The sequence below is a fragment of the Falco punctatus genome, assembly GCF_963210335.1.
Source record: "Falco punctatus genome assembly, chromosome: 6".
In the NCBI taxonomy this organism is placed as follows: Eukaryota; Metazoa; Chordata; class Aves; order Falconiformes; family Falconidae; genus Falco; species Falco punctatus.
In genome coordinates this window covers 86,762,101-86,785,005 of record NC_137585.1, presented here as the reverse complement: position 1 = coordinate 86,785,005, position 22,905 = coordinate 86,762,101, and the positions used below count along the sequence as shown (strand labels likewise).

At 38.3% G+C, this 22,905-nt stretch overlaps 1 long non-coding RNA gene across 1 annotated transcript; it reads right to left on the bottom strand.

The window, feature by feature from the left end:
* Positions 1-9,174: 9,174 nt before the first annotated feature.
* On the bottom strand, positions 9,175-21,939 carry LOC308065604. Its single transcript, XR_013928845.1, has 2 exons — positions 21,649-21,939; positions 9,175-11,161 (listed from the first exon to the last, which is right to left on the bottom strand). It is a non-coding gene; the product is annotated as an uncharacterized lncRNA (long non-coding RNA).
* Positions 21,940-22,905: the final 966 nt, after the last annotated feature.

Below are 22,905 nucleotides of genomic sequence, written 5' to 3'. Positions count from 1 at the left end.
TCATGCCTTCTCACATCCCAGGTAGAAGGTTACTCGCTGTACTCCCAGAGAGCACTATTTGTCTCACAGGAACGTGCCGCAGGCCAAAAGTCAAGCAATCACAGGCTCCAGACTCAGTTGACTGTTGTTAATAATTCCTTGTAGTTCACAACCTTTGTAACCAGCCTGGGCTTCATTTCCCTAAGCAACTTAGCAGGCAGCTATCGGGAGATGTGCAAAAACAGAGATAAAGCAAATGTATTATTAAACGAATTGACACAGACTTAGGAAAAGTAGACCTTTCAAGCTTTAAATCATACCTGTTTAGGTTCATATTGTGATTCAGGACCTCGTGCAATACTGACTGGTGTGATGGGTGTGCAGACCCCAACATGCTGGAACCCCTCCAGACTCATCCAGAGCTCAGCAGCAACCAACTGAGCTCAGAAAAAGCAGCATAACCAGCATGGCTTCTTAAAATAACCAGATCCATACAAGTGAAACAATCCTGAGAAGACACCCTCAGCCATCAGTAAAACTGAAAACCATAAAAAACCAGGAAAAGGCTTATTGTACTAATCTGTGACCCACTGGGTGAATGAAAGAAGAAAAATATTTTGGGATTCATCCTAAAGCATACTATGAGGCTCTTCTCTATTCTTAAGAGACTAGCATCTGCTGGGGGGAAAAACGCTATAAACAATAAACCCTAAGTTGCTCCCATTGGGTCAGCTTGATTGTTATCTCTGCTCATTCCATTTTCAGTGAAGTGTGCTGTAGCTCTAACCACTGAGCAATAGAAAAGAATGAATGTATTAATTGCTAAGCTGTATTAAGGGTTTAAGTAAACGATAAGTTTGGAATTTCCTTTAATGGCTTATTTACTATACTTACAGTAATGTTTTGAACTATGTACTGAACTTTTAGATCTGTCATAAGACTTTTCTTACTTTGCCTGGAGACACATAACATGTCAGCCTACTGCCGTGAGCTGTTTGTGCAGTGTTGGGGATTTGTTCACTCTCACGCAAATCGGCACAGACGAGATTGCACTTACAGGACAATTTTGTTTTCAGTAAGCAAGAATTAAAATTTCAATTAGGAAACAAATTCAGGTTTCCTAGGATGAGAAGAACTTTACTCTGTGAAACCTTCTTAAAGTCAATGGAAGGCTTAATTTTCCCGTGCCTTAAAAAGAACAAAGAGTAACTGTGAGATTTGCAGTAGGAGTTGCAATAGTACTTGTGAAGTAGCCCCAGCGAAGACATCAGGGCAACGTGTACAGAAAGCTGATTTATTTAGAAAGTACGGACAAGCTTTTAGACATTAAACCACCTTTTCAGTCAGAACTTTCTGGAGTTTTTTTTATATACTGAGGTGTATTTGCTGAACTCTGACACAGGAGATACCATACAGAACAACTTCTGTGAGAACGGTTGTGGACTGACAAGAATTACACCAGAGATGCCATGGCCTCAGTGGCCTATCCAGCAGGAGTTTGACTATGGCAGAGATGGGGCAATGTGTGTGCAACAGCATTTTTGAGCTCTGAATGTTCGCTTTGCCCCAGCGTAACTTGTATTTTTGCATGTTGGTCTATAGCTTTGGGGCTTCGGGAGAGGTTACGGAAGGGCTTTAGTCAAATAGTAATGCAACGGTGGCACAGCAACTTAAACAATAACAGTTCATTAACTAGCTGGAGTCACCCTGCTACTTCGACCTCTTTGGTAACCAAACAATTCCGGATAGTCTGAAAGCCTCCCTGTACAGCTACACTTACACAAAATAAGTTGCCCCAAATGGTATAATGCAAATGTGCTAAATTGAGCTAACTCTTTAGCTCAGTGAGTGGGTATCATACGTGATACTGAGCAACCTCAGTTTATTAGTGACAGACATATTAATTCATTCCAAAACACTACCTAATCTGACTGTAAAATTAAAGTAACTATGGCAAAGACAAGTCTCAAAAGAAAAAAACATCAGCAGAAATAACTGTGTCGTTCCCTTATAAACCGTTATTGCTTACACAAACTCCAAGCTGTTCCATTAAAATATGCTCTGCTTCATTAAAAAGGACCTGTTGGTTAGCTAGGCTAAGAGTCATGTAACCTGACTAAAATATCTAAAAGATGAACATTTCAGTCTGAACTAGTAATTTTAACTTTTCCTTATAGTCAGAAGCTAGCAACAAGGTGATTCATGTGACCTGTCTCTCAATTGCTATCTGAATGAGAAGAATCCGTCTCTGCCTGTTTCTCCTCATTGACTCTAAAGAGTTTAAGGTGAATGGTTCAGGCTTAGATGTTTAAGTTTCTGATGTTTAAGTTATGGTACACTAAATTTTATCCTTTCTATATCTTCATTCAAATATTATTTCTTTCATTACATTTTCTTATGTATTCACTCTGCCTCAGCAGTAAAACTTCCTCAAACTATCTTGACTCCACAGTGTGGCAGATCAGATGTTATGTAGCTTACCCTGATACTCAGTAATATCAAATTGCTTCCATAGATTATCTGAGAAGCAAATGTCTTAAAACATTCAGCTGTCACTGACTTTCCCTGGTGCTCTCCTTGTCTTTTTTTTCCTTTGTTAGCCTCCTTTTCTATATAATTATTATGCAATAGGAACTCTAAAAGTTTAAGTTATCAAGCCATGCATGTGATGAACAAAAGAATATGTAATGGTAACAAAGATATCAGTAGTGTAATAAGTGCAGTAGTTTGTTAATTTTCTCACCTCGCTCCTTGGGTCTTGGCTTTAGTATGTGGGAGCTTGTTCTAGAGATGAGAGAGGAGCTCAGTTCTCCTGCTTGTTGAATCTTTGAGGTTTATATTTTATTTGAACAAAAAGCCAAGGCAGTGGCTACTTTGGAAGCATCCAAATAGCAGAAAACATGAGCAAGAGAGCATGCATAGCAAGTAAAATTTTTTTTTTCTCACAATCCATGATGATCTAGAAAATCATTACTAGTGACATTTGTTGAAACAACACTTACCAGGCTGCCTGACTTCTGGCCTTATTTTACAAATCCACGCAACACAAAATGGTACAGAGCAAGCAACTTCATCAAGCATATTTTTCCCTCTGTTGCTGCTGCTGCTACCTTAATGCAAAATTCAAAATACGTAGTCAGAAATGTAAATAGCATTCTTCAGTTTTACCACATTTCCTTTTGGGCAATTATGTTAATTTATTATATGTGAAACATATTGTATTTATTATATGTGTATACTGTATAACTTCCCACATTTCTGTACAGCATGTGTTACTCTAGGATTTGTTAATGACACAGTAATTGTGGTGTTTTTCCGAGTTGGACTGTCACAGCCTGTCTGAGCTCTACAAGAAAGACTGGTTAATGTGAGTTCCCATTAGGAAAACAAACAGAAAGGGAGACAAAAAAGAAAACCAAACTGTGCCAATATAAAATTATGACTATCATCCCAAAATTACTTATAAAACATCAGAAAAAATAGAATTCCATGTGAAAATATTGCATTATCTACAGGGAAACATTGCTGGATTTTTTTGTTCAGCTTCCACTCTGCTTATACCAATTCTGAACAAGAACTACTGCAAACCTTAAACAGGATACTACAAAGTTTCCTCTTGGATGCATTAACCTAGAAAGTAAATAAAATGCAGGCTCATCTGAAGTCTATAGAAAAACTGCTGGGAAAACTGCAGGTAGCTGAGGAATGTGACACAGACTGCAGAGCTCTGTGATATATTCCCACACTTTTCTGTGCTGGACAGAAGGTGGTGGCTCTGCTTCACAGCAAATTTTGGGGTTTGGAATTTTCAGGGTTGAAAGAAAATATTTGGAACACATTTTCAAAATGTAGTTCTACCAAAACATAGGTTAAAGGCCTTTTATTCAGAAATCTCACTGAAAGCGTCTTCAAAATCTGTTCAGCTCCATTAACGTTTCAGCTTAAATAAAACAACACCTTTCAAGAAAAATACATTTTGTCAAAAACTGCCTGACCAACACTGCCCTGTGTTTAGAGAGGCCATTTAAAAATAGGTTTAAAGGCATTTTTAGAATTGCAAATTAGGGGAAATCTATTTACTTGAGAAGTGTAGATCCATAAATAATGCTGAACTTCTATCTTCATCTAGAAACAACTGGTATTTCTGACAAGTTGCAATTACTTTTCAAGGACAAAAGCTGCATGTGACTTTTCAGGACAAACCCTTCAGTTCCTGCTCAGAACTCAGCAACCTTTCTGTTACTGACCTCTGCTACAGAGCTATCTGCCTTTTTTTTTTTTTTTCCCCAGCTACCTGACCTTTTGCAGAAAAAATAATAAACCTAACAAACAAGAAATGCACTACAAACAGAACAGCTTATAGATCTGCCTGTAAAGCAGCTCTCCGCTATCCGTTTGTCTCTCTGCTGTTTACTTGTAGTCTCCCCTGTCTCCCATCATCCATGATAATTACATTGTTGTGTTATGTTTTCTAAAAAAATCTTCTTTGGACAAGATCCTTGTATTTTTACATCTCTGAAGACCATCTTGCTCACGGTTGGAACATAAGTAATAACAGATACTCACCAGGATTTCAAAACGACCTTGCAGAGAAGTAAGGCTTATCTTTGGGGCAAATTTAAAAGGAGTAAAAAATTCTGAGCTGATTAGATTTTTTTCTGAGACCCCTGTTCTCAAAAAATGTCTTGCAGAGTGAATAAAGAGAGATAGACTTTACTGCCTGACAGTACTAACCATGGAGCTCTAGTTTATATATGGTATTTATTAGGTCACTTGAAAAAGACATGACCATAAAACCCTCTAATCGCATTGTAAATTTTTCATACTAAGCCATTCTCTCACAGTTTGTGCTAGTTCATACCAACAAAATTATAGGTGGCTTTGCTGAATGTAAGCAATCAGGATACGAAGCCACAGTGCTAAGAAACTATCTCTAATGTCTTTGGGTTAAAAATGAGAAGGTCATGGAAGACTGAAGCCAACTTGTCCACTCTATAACCTTCCATCAGGGTTTCAAGCCTTGTTTCTTAGCCACAATTAAATAAGATTGCAATCTTCTTTAAGTAAGAAAGTGAGTAAGCAGGCACAGTAAGTGCTTGTGAGAGATTGTGGGAAAGGCTGATTTTAAGAAATTAACTTTCACGGATAAAATATCTCCATCTGAAAATAATCCAAATTTCAGACTAACAGGAGTTGAGGAAACTATCTTTTCAGCCAGCGTATGTTTGCATTTCAGAAGCCTAAAGCACTTTTTGCCATGCTATTATCAGACCTTGAAGGCATTAAAAGTACAAAAATCCTTCAGGTGACTTTTCATTGCTAAATGTATTCTTGTTCTGAGGTACCTGGAAACAGGTCTGGTTTTCAGCTCATTATCTATTCAGCCCTCTGAACAGAAAATCAGGCTGGAGTGGTGTTTTATGTGTTACAGTCTCCCTAGGAGAAATGCAGGCCATGAGGAAAGCATGGCTGGCAGATATTTAAAATTCACTTTAGCTCTGCCCTCACAAGCAAATCCCAGGGGACAGGATCTTCCAAACACACAACATAGCAACCATCAGGCTGCCATGGGATCGCTGGCGCTTCACAGCACCTGAGCACAAGAAGGGTGATCAATAGTCCAGGCAGTTACAATCTGGAATTGTTGAAAAATCTCAAATATAAGGTATTTTGAAAGTTTTGGACCTGACAAAGTAGAAATCCCCTAAACATTGTTTTCTGCTAAATTTTCAATATATTCTAATTAGAGAAGCTATATTGCTAGGTAATAAGAAATAGTTGGGGAAGGAGCATAGTGTTTGAACTGGATTGATTAGTTCAACTGACAACACAGAAGTAACTTAAAAAAAAAAATCTACTTTCTCTGACAGACAATTTCCTACCCTTAAGCCAATTTTATCATTGCAGAAGGGAGGTTTTTGTGGGCTACCATAGGATCTAATTCTCTAAAAGAAAGAGAGGTATGCAAATGCAAAAAAGAAAAATCTATATTACAGATAAGCATACATATCATATTTTTCTTTATTCCAGTCTGAGAATCTTTAAAAGCACCTTAGGGTGGTTAAGATTTTGTCTCCACTGACCTGTGTTGAGCTTGCTGAAGATTTATGATCAAATATAGCATTTTTCAGAATCAATATTTTGCTGGTCAGAAAAGATTTCCTCAAGCATGTACAGCTAAGAGGCTGCCCAAATGCTGAACACTCTCCTGCTCTGCAGCAAAAGGCCATGGGGGGGGGGGGGGGGGGGGCATTTATCATAAGGTCAATTACATACAGGTGGATGGAGTTTTCAGGTCTTTTGCACAATTACTTTGGTCATCTTTTTTGTAACCAGGAAGGAATAAGATACCAAAATGTCTCAGTAAACTTATTCAACATTGGGGTCAAATTCCTGTTATAAATTGTTGTAACTGTTTGCTTCGAGAAAGCAGTGTTGATTTACCTCAGCTGAGCGTATACATGTAGCCGAGTTTTCTGCCTCCTTGCTCTTGCTTCTCAGATACCATGTTGTAGAAAAAACAGCATTTTGTATTATCTTTGGAATTTGTTGAGGGATTTACAGTTTCTATTGAAATCTTTACTGTTAGACTGTACCTCTATTTGCTTATTGCTATTCATATACCAAATATGATTTCACCAGTAGCTGGAACCACAGGGATGTGGTGCCCAGATGGTCTTCAGGAGCCAAAAGGGAGCAAGACAGAAGCAGTGCAACAGGGTGAGACCTTCCTTGTTGTTCAAATGCCAGTGCTGACCTGAAAGAAGCATGGCTGTAGTTGCCTCCTCCCAGCAATGGACTCAAAGGGGAACCATGGTGAGCAATCTCTTCTGCCCTCACTCAAATGAAATGCTTTTTCATTGAGAAAACATTGAGTGAGACCTTGGCTTGGGCCACTAAAAGAGCGTTAGCACCAGCTGCCTACCAGCTATCTAATATATGCTTTCTGAGATGAGTTTTAAAAGCTGTCAGACACCTAATTGCTGTTGAAATTATGTTGCATGTTAGTGCTTTTTATAACATCTCATTCATTCATGTTAGTAGATACCTCACTGATAAAAGGAAACTTCCTCTGAAGAATCCAAAGAGATTGTTTTGGGGATCCAGTATGGCTCTCCATACTACATTTACTAACACAGCTGAACTGAAGGGATGGTGAAATAGCTACCAGAAGGAAAAAAGCCATTAGGAAAAGCAATAAAAGGGTATAAGCAATGCATAAATCCAGAGAAAGAGAAGGTAAACTGAAACGCAGGCAATAAGAAAAAAATATCATTTAATTATTTGATTAAATGAGAATTCAATGGACAAATGAACTTTTTATTGTTTCCTGAGATGGTATAACATATATGTTGGGTAGACATCCTCAGAAGGTAACAAAATGCAGGCTTTGCAATTAGGGAGCTAAACTTGCTAATAACTGCCTGCTTTCCCACACATAGATTCTAATACAATCACAGAGAAGCATTTCTCTGGGTCAGATGTTTTCAAAGTGTGCATCTAGATAAAAGCAATACAATGTTAATGTCCACCAAAGGCATAAACAGAAAAATCAGATATGGGGCAGTGATTTTAGGATTCTCTGAATGAACATCCTACTGCAGTCAAAAACTAGTGAATGTTAGATATTCTCCCTCCTATATCAGAAGCATCAGAAACAGGAGGAAGAAAGAAAACGGTTCCTTCAACTAGTAACTCTCTGTGTTTGCCCTCATCTTCTCCTATATTTGTACTCTGGTCCTTATTTTCTCAGAATTCCTGACTTAATCACAACTCTTAACTGATCTGTTCTAGAGCTCAACTTTATTTGTTCATGGGAGACAGTATTGTAGGACTGTCCGTCCAAATATAGCAGACAAATGTTCTTCCTTCACTATACTAGATTAGGTGCTGGACTGTCTTCTACTCATTGCTACTTACTACTTAGTTTTGAACGCATAGTCAACCTTCACATATTTTTTAGTAACCGGCACTGATTTATTATTCTTTTAAATTGCTTTCCCACTTGCTATTTTTTCAGTACTCAGCTGGTCATATACATTCTCCATGAGCTGCTTTGTTATGTATGAATGTGCACTATGGTATCTGCCTTAAACAAAAGAAGGATTTTATTTTTCTGTCTTTTAATTATCTCATTTTTTTTGGTTTTGTTTGTCTTGCACACCCTGAATTCCTGCTGCTATCAAATCTGGGGTAAAATGAATGAAAGATTGGCCCTTACTAATTATCTCTCGAATTGGCTGTTGTACAATATACCACTGAATATTATTGAAGTTAACAGTTCTACTCAGGATTAAAATTTACCAGATAATAAATACTTTCCAGTCTTCTTGAGTTTGCCTATTTCTCTAATTGATGCTTCTATAGATAGGTCTGTGATGCTGCGTTATTTCATGGTTCTTGTATTTCTTGTTCACCTGTGTTTTCATTTGTTGTTTAGTATGCTAATAAACCTTCCCTAGTACTTGCTTTCAGGGAAAGTCTTAGTGTTTACAAAAAGAAAAAAGGCATAAAGAGACTCCTTTCTAGGCCTGGGCATTGTTTTCCCCTTGGTGCTCTATTCTGTTTGCTTTGGGGAAGGTCAGATTTTCCCCTCACCAGATGGTCTTCCACACCACATGACATCTGCATCACATTTACAGGTGCAGGCTATATGTGCACCAAGGACCCAGGTAGCTGCCAGTTATACATAAAAGCTTTGAGTGTTATTAGCAACTTTAATTAACAGCATGTGAATCATGTACTCACATGTCTTCTAATTATGACCAGTTAGCTGAAACCCTTAGCTGCGCTACAAACTAACAGCACCTGAGAGAACACACTATGCCAAAGCATTTTTGATTTGTGAAAGAAGCAACCTTTACAGACCTATAATTAAGTATTTGTGAGATATGTTTGCACCAACAACAAACAACTAGAGAGCTGTCTGTTCGACCAAAAAGGTACCCATTCAAATAAAAGACAGTCATACAGTTTATTTACATGGACACTGATTTAGTTCAAATGGGTGTTGAACTGAGCTCTTTTAAACTGTTTCATCTGAACAAGCATGAACATCTTTCCAGTAATATGCCAGCTGAGGCACGGTGAGGTTATTTTCCTTAAAGGAAAAGCAATTAATTACATCACTAAAGCAAATATTTTCTGGAATTTCTGACTGGAAATGTCTTTTATATCCTATTGTATTCTCGTATAAAGGGACTTTCCCCCCCCCCCAACTTTTACTGAGATTAATAAAATAGATCTGACATTTGTGTGTTATAGATTCCCATAAATCTCCGAATACCTAAATGTATAATACCTTTCCTCCACTAAATTATTGGGACTGTGTTAAAAGCAAATAATAGGGTAATTAAAGAAAATACAGATGATAAGGTATTAGAAATCCCCTTGTTACTTAAAATATCTGATGAGGGAACTGAAATATTCTAGAAAACTTTGGGTGTTGTCTCTGCTGATATACATGATTAAGCGCCTTTCCGTGGTGCATGCAACTGAGCAGCCGATGATGTAAAGTGCTACGGGCGTCTCATTGCCTTGTCCTGGGAAGCTCTTTGAGGAGGGTTGAGGGACCCTGGGGATTTAAGGCTCTCTCCAGTTTCTCATGTTGGCTTTTGCTGATGGGAAGAGGGGGGTCTGTGAGCCATCTCGTGGAGAATGGCTTCCCCAGGCCCTGCTGACCCGGCTGCTCTGGGGAAGGTTAAGCCCAAGTTGTGCAACAGCTTTTCCCTGTTTGTCCTGAGACTTCTCCTCTGCCCCAATTCCATAAGCTTTATCTTCTCTCCAGAGAGCCATTCCTTTACTCTTTCTGAGCCTGATCCCAGAAGCACTGGGATGACAAGAAATCACGGAAGGGAGCTGCACTAATTTTAGTAGGCTTGGGAATAGCTTCTGTGGAAATCAGACAGAATAAGCCCCAAAAATACCTAAAGGAAAAAATGAAAAAGCTACAGATAAAGTCCTGTTTCACATTGAAGTGAAAAGGAATACTTATTATTACTGTAATTTACTTCAATAGTTTTATGGTTTAACTTTACGTATTCTTGAGTATTCCTAGCAAGAAAATAGATGTTTTAGTAAACAGAAAGCATTTTGATTACTTCACCATAAGATCTTTTCAAATCTTCTGTGGAATTTTATTTTTGTCTTCATGGTCATACAAGGAATCCAGTAGAGAAAACATCTCTTTAGCAGTAGGATGCACTAGGATTCAAGCACTATATGGTGTTTGGTTAATATTTTACTTCCCTAATCTTTGGGTTTTCACTTTTCCTGGAAGAAAAGAATCATTCTATTCCCTGCATAAATGTCATGCAGTTACCAATAACTCAAAAAGGAAAAATGTGTCAAAGCAATCTCTTTGATAAGATGGCTTGTGTTGCAGTACATGTAAAGGGATTTTTGGCAACTAAAAAGTAAAAATCACAACAATGATCTCCCAGTCTGTTCTCTCAAATACACACATTCACACACGTATACACACAGTTATTTATGTATGGTTTTTTTTCAATATTTGTACCAAAAATTTCGTAGATCACTTAAAATGACTTTTCTATGTATGACAATCTCACTGATATTAAACTGGCCTGTAGAATTGATTTTTTCTTTTTGTGGTTCATCCTCTCACCCAGAGAAGGTGTAGCCAAACTTCTGCAGCCAACAAACCATGTACTTAAGTCTTCACCTAGCAGAGAGCTGTACCTCATCTTTTGATGAGACAGAAGATGGCAATGGCTACCTATTAGTCCACTCCACTGTGGAGGGCAGGGGGATGGTTTGCCAGTGCCCACCAAAGCCAATATTCCGAGACATGGTTGTGCCTGTACTGCAACAAAGCTGCTTTTATCTTTCCACACGTGCCATCCAGGGGACTCATAGGTAAGATGTCCTGAAGCCCCCAGTGCCTGCACAGTAGTGACTTCTCATACTCCCTGAGGCTCAGGAGTTCCTTATGGTGGTGAACTTGGATCTGGTTCATGAGTAAGAAGACTTTGAAATGAGTCTTTATTCAGTAAGTTTTGGTGTAGAGGGCAGAGATAAAGGGTGATGCCTTCACAGTGACATCTGTTGCTGAGCAGATGGACTGTTGTGTTCTGCACTAGTTGGAGCTGTTTCTGGGTGTGGAGTATTCATTTCTATGCTTCAAAGCACTCCCATTATTTTATTTGTCCATTAACCAAAACTGGAAGAAAAGAAATTACATGTAAATGTTCAGCAAACATCAGGGAGTCTCTCTGTGCCAAACTAATCCATTCTGGTGGAGTACCTGCCTACCAAGGTTTTATTCACCAGCAGTGGCAGATCTCACCTGGCTTTGCTGATGCTATTTATCCCTCTGAAATGGAGTACCTGCCACCATAAACACCAATATTATCTTCCCCCCGCTGCAACATCACACACCACCATGACCCAGAAATAGGGCCCCAGAAACAAAGAGAAAGGTCTTTAGCATTTGTATTTATGATTATCTCTCCTTCTGACAGAAATGTTTGATCTTATAGTCACAAAGGCAGCTTCTGTGGCATTTATCATTTCATGCCCATTAACAAATTTATGCTCACAATACCCCCACAGATTAGGAAGTACTCGTCTGTATGTGTGAGAAACAAGGAGAAAAAAAGTAAAAAAAAAGAGGCAGATTTTTCTTGGGGAACCTCCAAAGGACCAAATGTTTGTTGTTACTTAAGCTGTGTCATTTCATATTCACCCACCTCATCAGAGACAGGTGTCTCTTCCTTACAATGTAGCAGAACTCTACATTCACTGACACTGACCCTGACTGCAAACTCACAAAGCTATACCTTGTCTATAAATCATTACTTCAAACCAAAAGTGATATAAGTTTTAGTATTTATTGCTAAGGAGTAATGGAACTTAACAGGGAAGGAAATGCTATTTAAGCTTGAGCATAAAGGGACCAAACATTGAAACTGTGAGCTGCTCCACTGCTTCATAAGGCAAAGATCTGTAACTGAAGTAGCAAATGTTATCTCTGTGTTCAGAGCCATTTATTATTGAATAGTTGTTGCTTCTAGGTTAGGCTTTATCAAGAAAGCAACAGTCAATTAGATGAAGACCGAGAACTAAAGGCCTTTGAGTGGGAAAAAAACCCCAAACTATTCTGGTCCTGTGGTTGCTCTAAGCTCTGCTTCAGTGGCTGAACCCTACTGTGAAGTTAACCACATTTAAAAGTGGTGTGAAGACCTGCTTATCTGAAAGAACAGGTCTGTCACAGAAACAGAATTTGGTCAGAATATGCAGATTTCCCCAAATCCAACCACATCACAGGAAAATACAGTTTTGGATAAAAAGTGGAGAGGGGGAGAGGCGGAAACTGAAGGCAGAGTTTTTGGTTGGACTGAGAAGACTCGCTACAGAATTATGCTAGTTGGTATCTGTCTGGTCAGCAGGAGAGTGAGAAAACATGGGCTTGAACGTTCATGTCTTGCATCCTGGATAAATGCCTTTACCACAGACATACTCGCGCCACCCCAAAATGCTTTGAAATGTCATTTCATAATGACATGGAAATTGAACATTTTTGCAATCTCAAAATTTTTCACAGCTCAGACATTTCATTCCCAGCTTTGCTCTGTTGTGCCTGTGTCTTAACCAAACTCTGTGCATTAATATAATTCAACCAGAAATAATGCATGTAGAAAGAGCCAGCAAGCACCATCAGTTAAAAGGTAAACAAGCTAACTGCCCTGTCAAGCGATCATTTTATTCTTACACTGAACAGCATATAAATAAAACCTGATTTATCTATATAACGCTTATATACCATCTTGTCTCTTTAGATATGAAGCATTTTGTAAGCAGTAAGCTTTAATTCAGGATGCCCTTTAAGCACGTATTTAAACTGTTCTTCTGAAAAGGGCTGAACTGAAACACTTGTTTAAGCGTTTTCCTAATTAGAGGCTAATTAATGAAACCTCCTGGCTTTCCTGGGGAGGGATCTTTTTAGATGGAAAAATGGAAGCCAGACTAGTTATCTCGCTAAAGGCTGCGCAGAGAGCTACAAACTGAGGAAAGACATGAGCACCTCTCCCCTCTCTCCAGAGAGTGCCGTTTTCCTAAGATCCACGCAGTCTTATTTCAAGTATTTATGCTGCGTTCACAGGCCAACTGGTAGAGTTTCATCGCAGACTTTGAAGTCAGGAAGGGTGGTAGACTACAAGGATACAAGCTGACAACTTTTGAAACATTCTCTAATGTCTGTTTATGGGTCAGGCCGCAGCAGAACAAATGAGAATCAGGACACTGTTTTATTGACACCTTTTCTGTGCAGTTCTCAGACGTTGTAAATCACTCAAAAAAATCCTCATTTCTGCGCATGAGACAAAGAGAAAGGGAGAAGCATTTTCTGTGACAGAGAAGGTCAAGGATGTTTCTCACTTTCATCTACAATTCTGGCAGCTGAGGGAAATCCAGATTCATGAACAAGGAAAATGATTCTTACGGTCGATTAATCTATTGCTTTAATTCCCTTCAGAGTGATTGCTGTGATCCCCAGGTGTTTTTTACCCTGAGCAGGGATTGCCTGTCTTAGTCTTTGATGACAGTCTGACAAATTCCTTATGGACAAGTGCTCACTGATACACATGTTAATGCGTCAGCCACATGGCAAAATATTTGTTAGGTTAACTAAAAGCCTACGTATTATCGGTGTGTAAGGGCTAATGCCATAGTTCTGTAAATAGAGCTGGGTAGTTGTTGTAGCTGTGTATGAAGAAAAATATACCGTAACAAAGTATTTTCTTAAAAATATTTAATTTCAAGCTATACTTCTGTCCTTGACAGCAGCAGCCTTTCTGAATAAATCAGGGACTTCTGCAATAAATTTATAGGCACATTTATCAAAACCTAGCAGCACCACAGGACTAATTTGGGATTCAGCACTTTACCAAATGTGCTAGAAAGTAGCAGCAGGAGATGTTCCTAATTTGTGAATGAATTCAGTGCTCAGGGAAGTGAATGAACCAGGAATAGCCTGGCCAGAAGATGTGTGGTTCCTCACCCAGCTTTCCCTCTTCTCCACAAGACAACTCTTTTTGGACCCATGAATTTTGAGGGCTGGTTTCAGAAATGAATCATTTTCTGAACCAAAATATCTTACATGGAAAGTAGAGTCTAAAATGTTTAGCCTCAAAGGAATACTTGCTTTGATTAAACATATTTGATTAAAGACTACCCAGCAGAATATCTATGGCTTAAAAATTCCTGAATCCGCCTTCTTACAAGGTTTAGTCATCTACCTTTTGATTTTGTCCTTTTCTTAGCATCAGAGACAGTAAACTAATCCTTTCCACTCAGTGGCACAGTTTCTGGCTCTGTTCTCAGCAGCTCACCAAGCCTCCTACTTCACCTTTGTACTGCTGTACCATTTGTGTTCAGCTTTTTCTTACATTCCCACGTCTTATCCCAAGTCCCGTTCTTTCAAAGGACATCTCTCTCTCTTCCACTAGTTTTATATTTGATCTTAAATCCCCTTTTTAATCTTTTCCTGACTGTTTTCTTTATATAGATACGCTGAATGGTTACAAATAGTAACAACATTAAACAAAAATTTAGCTTTTTAAAAGGATATCTCATTTGAGATTAGCACGAGAGCTGTTTGAACAGTCTTCAGCAGGCCCAGCTAAGGCTTTCTGCTTTTCATTTTTGTCTTGTTCTCTTTTTTCTTTCTTGTTTCTCTTTTTCTCTCTTTCTACTCATTCTCACTTCAGCTCCAAAACAGATGAAAACACACAGATTTAATCCATACACATAAATTTTAAAAAACCCGAGGAAATATTTTTCCCTTTAATACATCTCTACTTATGCAGACATTTAGCTGATACTGAACCACAGATAGTAACCACAAAGTGACCATGTGCTTTCCTTCCTTCCCAGGAGCCCTGTTAATCAGACCCTCAGCTTGCATTAGCTGGTACAGTCTGTTGACTCAAAGGCAATATGCCAATTTACCGCAGCTGAAATATTACCTTTTTTAATTGTGTTCCTTGCATTCTCTAGTAGGCATATCACATCAACAAATACTTGCCACACAATAAAGCAGCATGGCAATAGATCTGTTGCACACCTGTGCACTGAAATGCAGTTCTTCTGCTGTGTAGATGAAGCCAACATGTTTGTCACTGACATGTAAAGAAAAGCTCTTGTGCTGACAGTTACACAAGAGTAATTCAGGGTTTAGAAATCTATCAAGAAAGAGGCACTATGAAGAAGTTCTTAGCAGCAACGTATATAAATACACATGTATTTGTGCTGCTGGACCACCACTTCATTTACCTTCTGGAAACTGTACATAAAATATGTTTTAAATACTTATGCAGGAATCCAGATTTGTAATTTTAATTTTTCCCACTCTCTTAGCTCTGCTTCCCCGTCTCTTATAAGCAAATACATCAGGGCTTTTACCTTGCTTAGCTTTAGCCTTCTAAAAGTTAACCACCTCTTCTAAGCTAGTTGATCACATCCCCTCCAAGGCTGATTTTCACCCGAAGGTACTTAGCTCTCCATATAAATTTCCAGAGTTTACATACAGAAGCTAGATAAGCTTACACACTGAAATTATAAGTAGCTGAAACTTTGTGAGAACAAAGTCATCATTTGTGATTGGATCTTATACAGCACAGCCAGGCTGTAGTTGTAGTACAGTCGAGTATTTTAAGTAAAAAAAGGAAACCTCACAAAGTAGATTAAGGACTTTTATGGACTTTAAAGATACAGACATGTTACTATATACATACCTAAAAATCACAGCAGTTGTTGTTACAATCCATCTATTAACCATTTCATTGAATTATTCTTTTTATGATCTGACCTCAGTTTAATGCTTCCACTTTCCCAGTGAATGAAGGACAGCCTCATTCCAGATACTTCATGACCCCACTCAAATCCCATCTAAAAATTGAATTTATTTGTAGATCCATGGGTAGTACAAAATACAGTCTGAGATCGGTGAGTTGAAAGTGCTTGACACTGGTTGATTTTTGTTCTTTTCCTGAATCCAAACTTTTTCTACTTTTAGTGTAATGAACTAGATATGATTTGTTCATTTGGTTCATTTCATACAGTATTTTCAGTACTTTATAAATACACCAGTCATAGTGATGGACATGCATAATTGCAAAGAAAAAGTGTTAAGTCAGGTTTAAATACTCAATGGTTTATATGTACATAGGATTTATTTCCATTATAGTCTGAAGATGTTTTTCAACACTCAGCTGCAGAAAGGCACATAATTTCTTATCGCTGTAGATCCTACTAGGTAGATGCAACACTGGCAGTTCCAGCACTGACAGACCTGATGCATCCCATCTGTTGGGAGTGCTAAATGTGTCCAATGGAGCTGGGAAAGCACAGCAAGAATAAGACAACATAGGAGCACCAGCCTTGTATCCAAATCACCTTCACCTCTCAATACAAAGAACATTCTTCTCTATTTCTGAATGTCTAGAAACCTGAACTGCTGGATAGCTGTAAATCTAGGGAGCTCCTAGACAAAATTGTAAATTACTTTACTATGGAAATACATAAAGTGCCACACATAGGGATGGAAAAGAAATGTCTAAATGAATAAGGGAAGAGGTATCAGTTCATAGAAAAAGATTTTGGAGATATAGGTGGTCAGATGTGATCTTTAATCTATATTGCCCTACTTTTGCAAAAAGGTAAACCTTATTCTAGGTTAGACAATCAGCAAGTCATGTAAAGTAATGCTTCTGCTCCACCAAACATTTGTAAGGTCTCAGCTGGATTATTGTACATGGGTTTGGATGCAACAGCTCTGAAACAATGGAAACTAACTGAGGAAAAGCTACCAAAGTTCTGAAACCCACAATAAATGGATGATGAGTTAGCACTGTTTGTTGCACTTCTGCCCTTATTTTGGCATCTACTGTGCAGTACTGCAGGAAAAGTCTTGCTAAACCCCACTTCCACCTAAATCCCTCTTTGTTTCTGTATGGAGATATGAGCAGCAGGCTGTCTTGCTCTAGGTGCCGGCAGCAGTGCCAAGGATAGCAGGGCGTATGCAATGAAGTGACCAGTTTTTGTGTATAACAAAACCCAGTGTGCTTCTGTGCAATGATTATTATACAAGCTAAACTACTCTTACAATTTTTCAGAAGCTATACCTAAAAAACCACAACAAAATCTATATCTGGTCTCAGTATATACTTTTTCTTTTAAAGGCTACGGCTGACAATATGGCATGTATCTCTAATTAGGGAGTACAAGAAAAAAAAATAAATGAAAAGGCTTGCTCTTCTCAGTTTGAATTTTTTCCTCTTCTGGATGTTTGTGCCGCATTTAGTCATTCCAGAGATATGAATAAAGCAATAGCATTTAGGCTGTTCAGAACTTGCTTTTGACATGCAGACAAAAAAGAATTGATTCCCAGCTCCTTTAAATGAAACATAATAAAACAAGGGAAATCTGGAAAAAACATAGCTTTACCCAATAAAGTTAACAATCTGACAAATACAACTGCCTACAGAGCAACACAAAATATCTTTGAAGCATTTTGAGTAATAGCAAGCCCAAATTTATTCCTCATGAGCTAGTACTTTTATCCAGAATCAGTAGTAATTGAAACAGTGTTCACATCTTTTAAGTGATACAAAATCAGTACAGATGAGGGATTTGGGGTGTATAGATGGGCATACACTTCCAGGGAAGCTTTCTTACAGACAATAGTTTCATTCATACAAACAATATCGTCACACAGAGATATCATTTATTACCAGAGTCTCTGGGCCCAACCTTATCCCTCCTGAAACTACTGTTGGCTTCATAGCAGGCAAGATGTGGCTCTTCATTTTTTTAAAACTCAAAGCAGATCTTCTGTCATGTAGACATGTAGAGTAACATGGGAAAAAATTTGCCCTACTTACTCTTCATGTGGGTCTGCGTACCAAGCTAAACACAGCCCTGGCTGAACACGTGTGATGCATTTGATGTTAGGGATGTTGGATGGATAAAGAACGTGACTGACAAGTTATTTAAAAATAAGATTTGTCACATTGTATTTTAAGCTTAAAACCCCCTCTTTTCAGAAATACAACTGCTCCTCATTTTTAAGGCTGATAATATTTTCCCAACAGCAAATGGAAATAAGGAATGATATAAAACAGATGATCACAGAATAAGAACATTTGTTGCTGATTAACTTGACTGGACCTGATGTGATGAACTTGTGAGGATCGGAGCAGTTTCTATAAGTGTTTTGAGAAATGTCTCAGATGTGGTTCAGTCATAATAGACTCATTTCTTCAGGCACAAGATAGACATGTTTTCTCTGAATGGATGAAACTGGTATCTTGTTTGCATGTGACACTTAAGTCCTTAATTCAAGAAGTTCTTCATTTTCCTTCTCTTTCTTTTCTTAGAAAAATGGAAAATGTTAGCGTGAAGCTAGTGAACTGAAGGACCTAACTGCAAAGAATCAGGAATAAACACATATAAAGTGCATGTCTCATCACTGGCTCGATGTGCAATACTTAAAGAAGATAGCTGGTCTGTGTTTCTTAGTAAAATGTCCTGCCACGCAGGATCCTTAGCATCGCCAGTGTGTGCTGCACTACAGAGAAAGGAGAACAGTTGAAGTTATCCAGAAGAAAGGATTCAGCTAAAGAAGCTGAACTGACTTCTGCATGCTTCTTCAGGAGAATCAGGCAGTGAGTATGTGTTAGGAAGGTATAATATCAGGCAGCTTGGGGCAGTTTTAGCTTTTGCTATTTGCAAAGTGTGCCAGGGAGCAGCTGGGACTTCTCACAAACACTAGCCCAATAGTATATTTTGCATTGGCCCTCCTGCCAGTATCTTGTATCCCTAAGGCATGTCTGTGCCTAGAAAAGATAGCCATACTGCTAGAGCTATGCAATCCGTCCTCCCTCTGTTCCTATGGGAACAGCTTATACAAGAGCAGGAGTTCCTTTGCCAGTACCACTTCTCAGGATAAGCTGCACAGGCAAAGGAACTGTTTGCTTGTTTCATGGAATCTCTTAGGTGTTCGGGAGTTTTTTAGCATATTTATGTTGGTTAAAGCCTTGAGATTTCTCTAGTCCTCACAGACTTAGTTATGCCTGCAAGGATTCAAAACGTAGGTCTGCCTTGGCTACATAATTTAGCAATAGCAAGAAAAGTTCTGTGTGCCTTTTTTATTTTGCTTAATGCTTAACATTATTCAATGGAAATAGCATATTGTATTAACAAGGACTCCCACAAAAATTTCCAGATGAGTTGTTCCTTAATCTTATGCAGCCTGCAGCCACACTTCTCTTTTTTTCATGTTATTATTGAATAATGATGTGGATCAGCAAAGGTATATGAAAGGCTTCCTTGGCCCTCAGGACTGAAATGGCTCCTTTTACCTACTCTAGACAGCATAATTATCTGCGCTATTAGAAATGCTTTACATGACCTTTGAAAAGTCAGATCTGTTCAGAGCATTGATTTTGGGGGAAGTCAGATGCAGAATTACTTTTAAGGATAACCCTCTGCTGTAGTTCCACAAACACCATGAGCTGGCATAAAGCTACTCTGGTGCATCCTGTGCTTCCCCAGCACAGCGATCTACTCCTTCCCCTTCATGCCCGCAAGCCCTCCTTCCCTTACTTCCCAAAGTAAGACTTTGTGCAACTATATAGTGAACTGAAGCAGGAAAGTCATCAGGGTAAAAATAACTTTTCAGAAAAATAGTTAATTTTAATCTGAATTAACTCCTTGACAGAGCTGACCGTGTGGCCACGCAGCAGAAGTGGGGAATATGGCTCATGTGAGGTGTCTTCTTCTGGCAGAGGTCCTCACTTGTGCCTGCCTGGGGGTCTGGGAGCTGCAGTGTGGATGTATGCATGTGCCTCAGTACCTCCTCCATAGTACGGGGAAAACAGTTCTTTCTCACTTCTCACAGATGCTGTGAAGATAAAAATTTACAGACTTGGTGATCTTCAGTTCTAACAGCTATTAAGACATATGTGTTCCATAGGTAAAGTGGCAACTCCGACAGTAGAACAAAAAGAAATCTTCAGAAATACAACAGGAATAGATCTATTGAATTTCCATCCTTCCATTCACTTTAGGATTGGAGAGTCACCCCAAAACTGTGTGCCTGATCCTGTGCTGTGCATAAGCATCTCAGGATCCTCAGCATGTGCAAAGCCTTTGGACCTAAAGAGGAGACTTAGTGTTTTCATGCATTCATTCAACCAGTTTGTATAACTCCACTGGCAAAAATACTGATTGTGGGTGCTACTTCTGAGAATAATTCACAATTATGCTGCAACATCCTGACACTCTCTTTTCAGACCTGAATCTTTGTGGGGTCTAATGTAAAATACCCTTTGGGCAATTGGACAGTCACTGGTTATACATACCAGTAAAAGGCTTCTGTAGCTACATTCTGTAAAGTAGGTTCTCTAAAACTGATATAGTAAAAAATGCTACCTTTTAAAATTTTTAATTGATTGTGGAATTGTTCTCAAGAGACACTGTAAATATGCATTTCAGTTAAATATTGATCAGGCTAATATTGAGTTACTAGTAACTTAAATGTGTGATTATCAGAAAATATATTATTTTTGTTAGGCGCAGAGAGAGCACAAGCTTAAAACCAAAGGACTTGGTGGACCCCTAAATTCTCTGGGGCTATCCCATCAGTAATGAACACCAGCTGTTCCACCCTGCTGGTCAAGATCCCAGAGGGGAGGGCATGATTTGCTTCATGCATTAGGCGTTTGAAAGAGCATTTAACAGCAGTTACCAAGCCATCCAGCTTTTCAGACATAACGGAATTATTCTTAAAATCTGCTTCATCACACTTCTTTCACAACCAGTCAGTCAGTCAGATAGCCAAAGTTTTCTCAAATGCATATACCCATGCAATGCAGATTTTAGTGGTATATTTTACCTGAAGATGAAGTACGTGAGACTGGCTTTGTTCTTAAGAGCAGTGAAGGTCATTTACAGTTTTGGAGAAAGCAGAAGCCACGACATCTGTTTTGATGGGGAAGTTATAAAGAACTCGGAATATTTCAGCATCTGTTGAAAACTTTAAGTTCAGCACTGCATCACAATTATGCCTCCTTTGTTTTGGGGAAAAAAACGGCATTTTTTTCCTAAACTTACATCATATCTTGAGTAAGTAACTAGATAGATGGGGTGAAACCTCTGTTCCTCAGCACTAAGAAAAGGACTGGGAAAAAAAAATGACGAAAGGAAGGAAATAAGGACTACTTTTTATGTAGGTCTAAGTTCATTGTCTATGATGATACTGTTTCCTGCCTGATTTAAGTCTATGGTGAGTCAGATTCATAGAAGCATCAGGCCCTCATTTTTTGTAAAATCAAGCCAAGTGCACTCATACCAATAAGAATTATTAAAAAATCTTCCTGTTAAAAACACGGTCAGACACCTGTATGCTGATTAATTAATTGCATTTATAATGCAGACTGCATATTTTATGAATAAACTCAGAATCTACTAAGGCACTGGCATGATAACAGAAAGGATGTTCACTGATGCCTTTTCTGTCTCTTTCTTCATTAAAATAGTGAAGAAATGCAGCTGTAGATACATGTGAAGCAATCGTCTGTTTTGTGTTGTTAGTTGGTAAGGCTTGATTACATGCTAACCAAAAACATTGGAAAGACTGCCACTCACCTGAAAAAGCTTTGGATAAGCCATTTGTAGTAGAATTTCACTCCTGATGAAGACTTTGCCCTCATGTGTAGTGCCTGGAGCTGCATTTTCAGAAAGTCTTGAGACAGCTGGAGGAAGGAGTAGTGTTAAATGATGAAACCCAGAAAGAGAAACAGGGAGTGGATTCATCATCCAGCACCAGAAGAAGTTGAACTAAACCAGGTAATAGCTTTCCTTTCTGCAGGAAACAACCATTTGGGCAAGTTTAGAAGGCAGAGAAGTATCTAATGAGCATGAATTTTGTGTCCATGAAGGAACGGCTGATGATTTAGTGACGCAGACATATAAAACAGATAATCATTATGCACCTGCCCATGCTTTTATTGTCAAACATTCCCTTTTATACTGTTTCTGCTCTTTTTGTTAAGCCACCTGCAAAGCTGTCAGAAGGAAGGTCACCTTCCGAAGGAACTGTGGATAATCCAGAAACCTCCAGTAGTTACAGTGATATCTTTGAGTTACTACTTCCTTGATACATTGGTTTGATTACATCAAGACTGATTTTCACATGATTAGTAGTGGTCTTTGGAGGTGAAAACATAATATTTAAATGATTGATTATTTCTTGAAGATTAAACTAAACAAATGTTGAATACATTTTCGCATGTTGCTTCTTTTGAAATGTTCTATAAAAAATTTATTCTGTGAGATCATTTAATAATCTGAGAAGGAACAGATTCTATTTCTATACTACTTTCATTGCTAGTTCCATGGAAATTAAGAATGTGGATATTGTGAGCCTGGAAATCAAGATCTAATCTTCTAGTCTTATGTTGCCATTATCGGATGTTTAATTCAGAAATTAAAAGATAGTTGTTGCTTTGGTTTCATTTTGTGTGTTTATTTTTGTTTGTTGTGTTTGGTTTTTTTTGTCAAGTAGCAGTTTCATTATTTGTGTAACAAATAGAACTCCAAAACTCAGTCAAAAGAAAAATAAAGCTTCCTAAAAAAAAAAAATCTTTTACTTTTCTACTCACTGCTTCATGACACCTAATGTGTCTTTAGTTTATCACCCAAAATTCATTTCAGAATTCAAACCTAACATTGAAGTCACCAGCTGGTATATTAAGCATATCATGTCATGTCATATCAGTCTCTAAGTTTGTCCTACCAAAACTCAGTATTGCATATTATTGAAGATCTTTGATACACATGCATTAGCAAGCTCCGTGCTCATTATTGAAATGGATTCTAGAGTGTTAAATGATGATGCATATT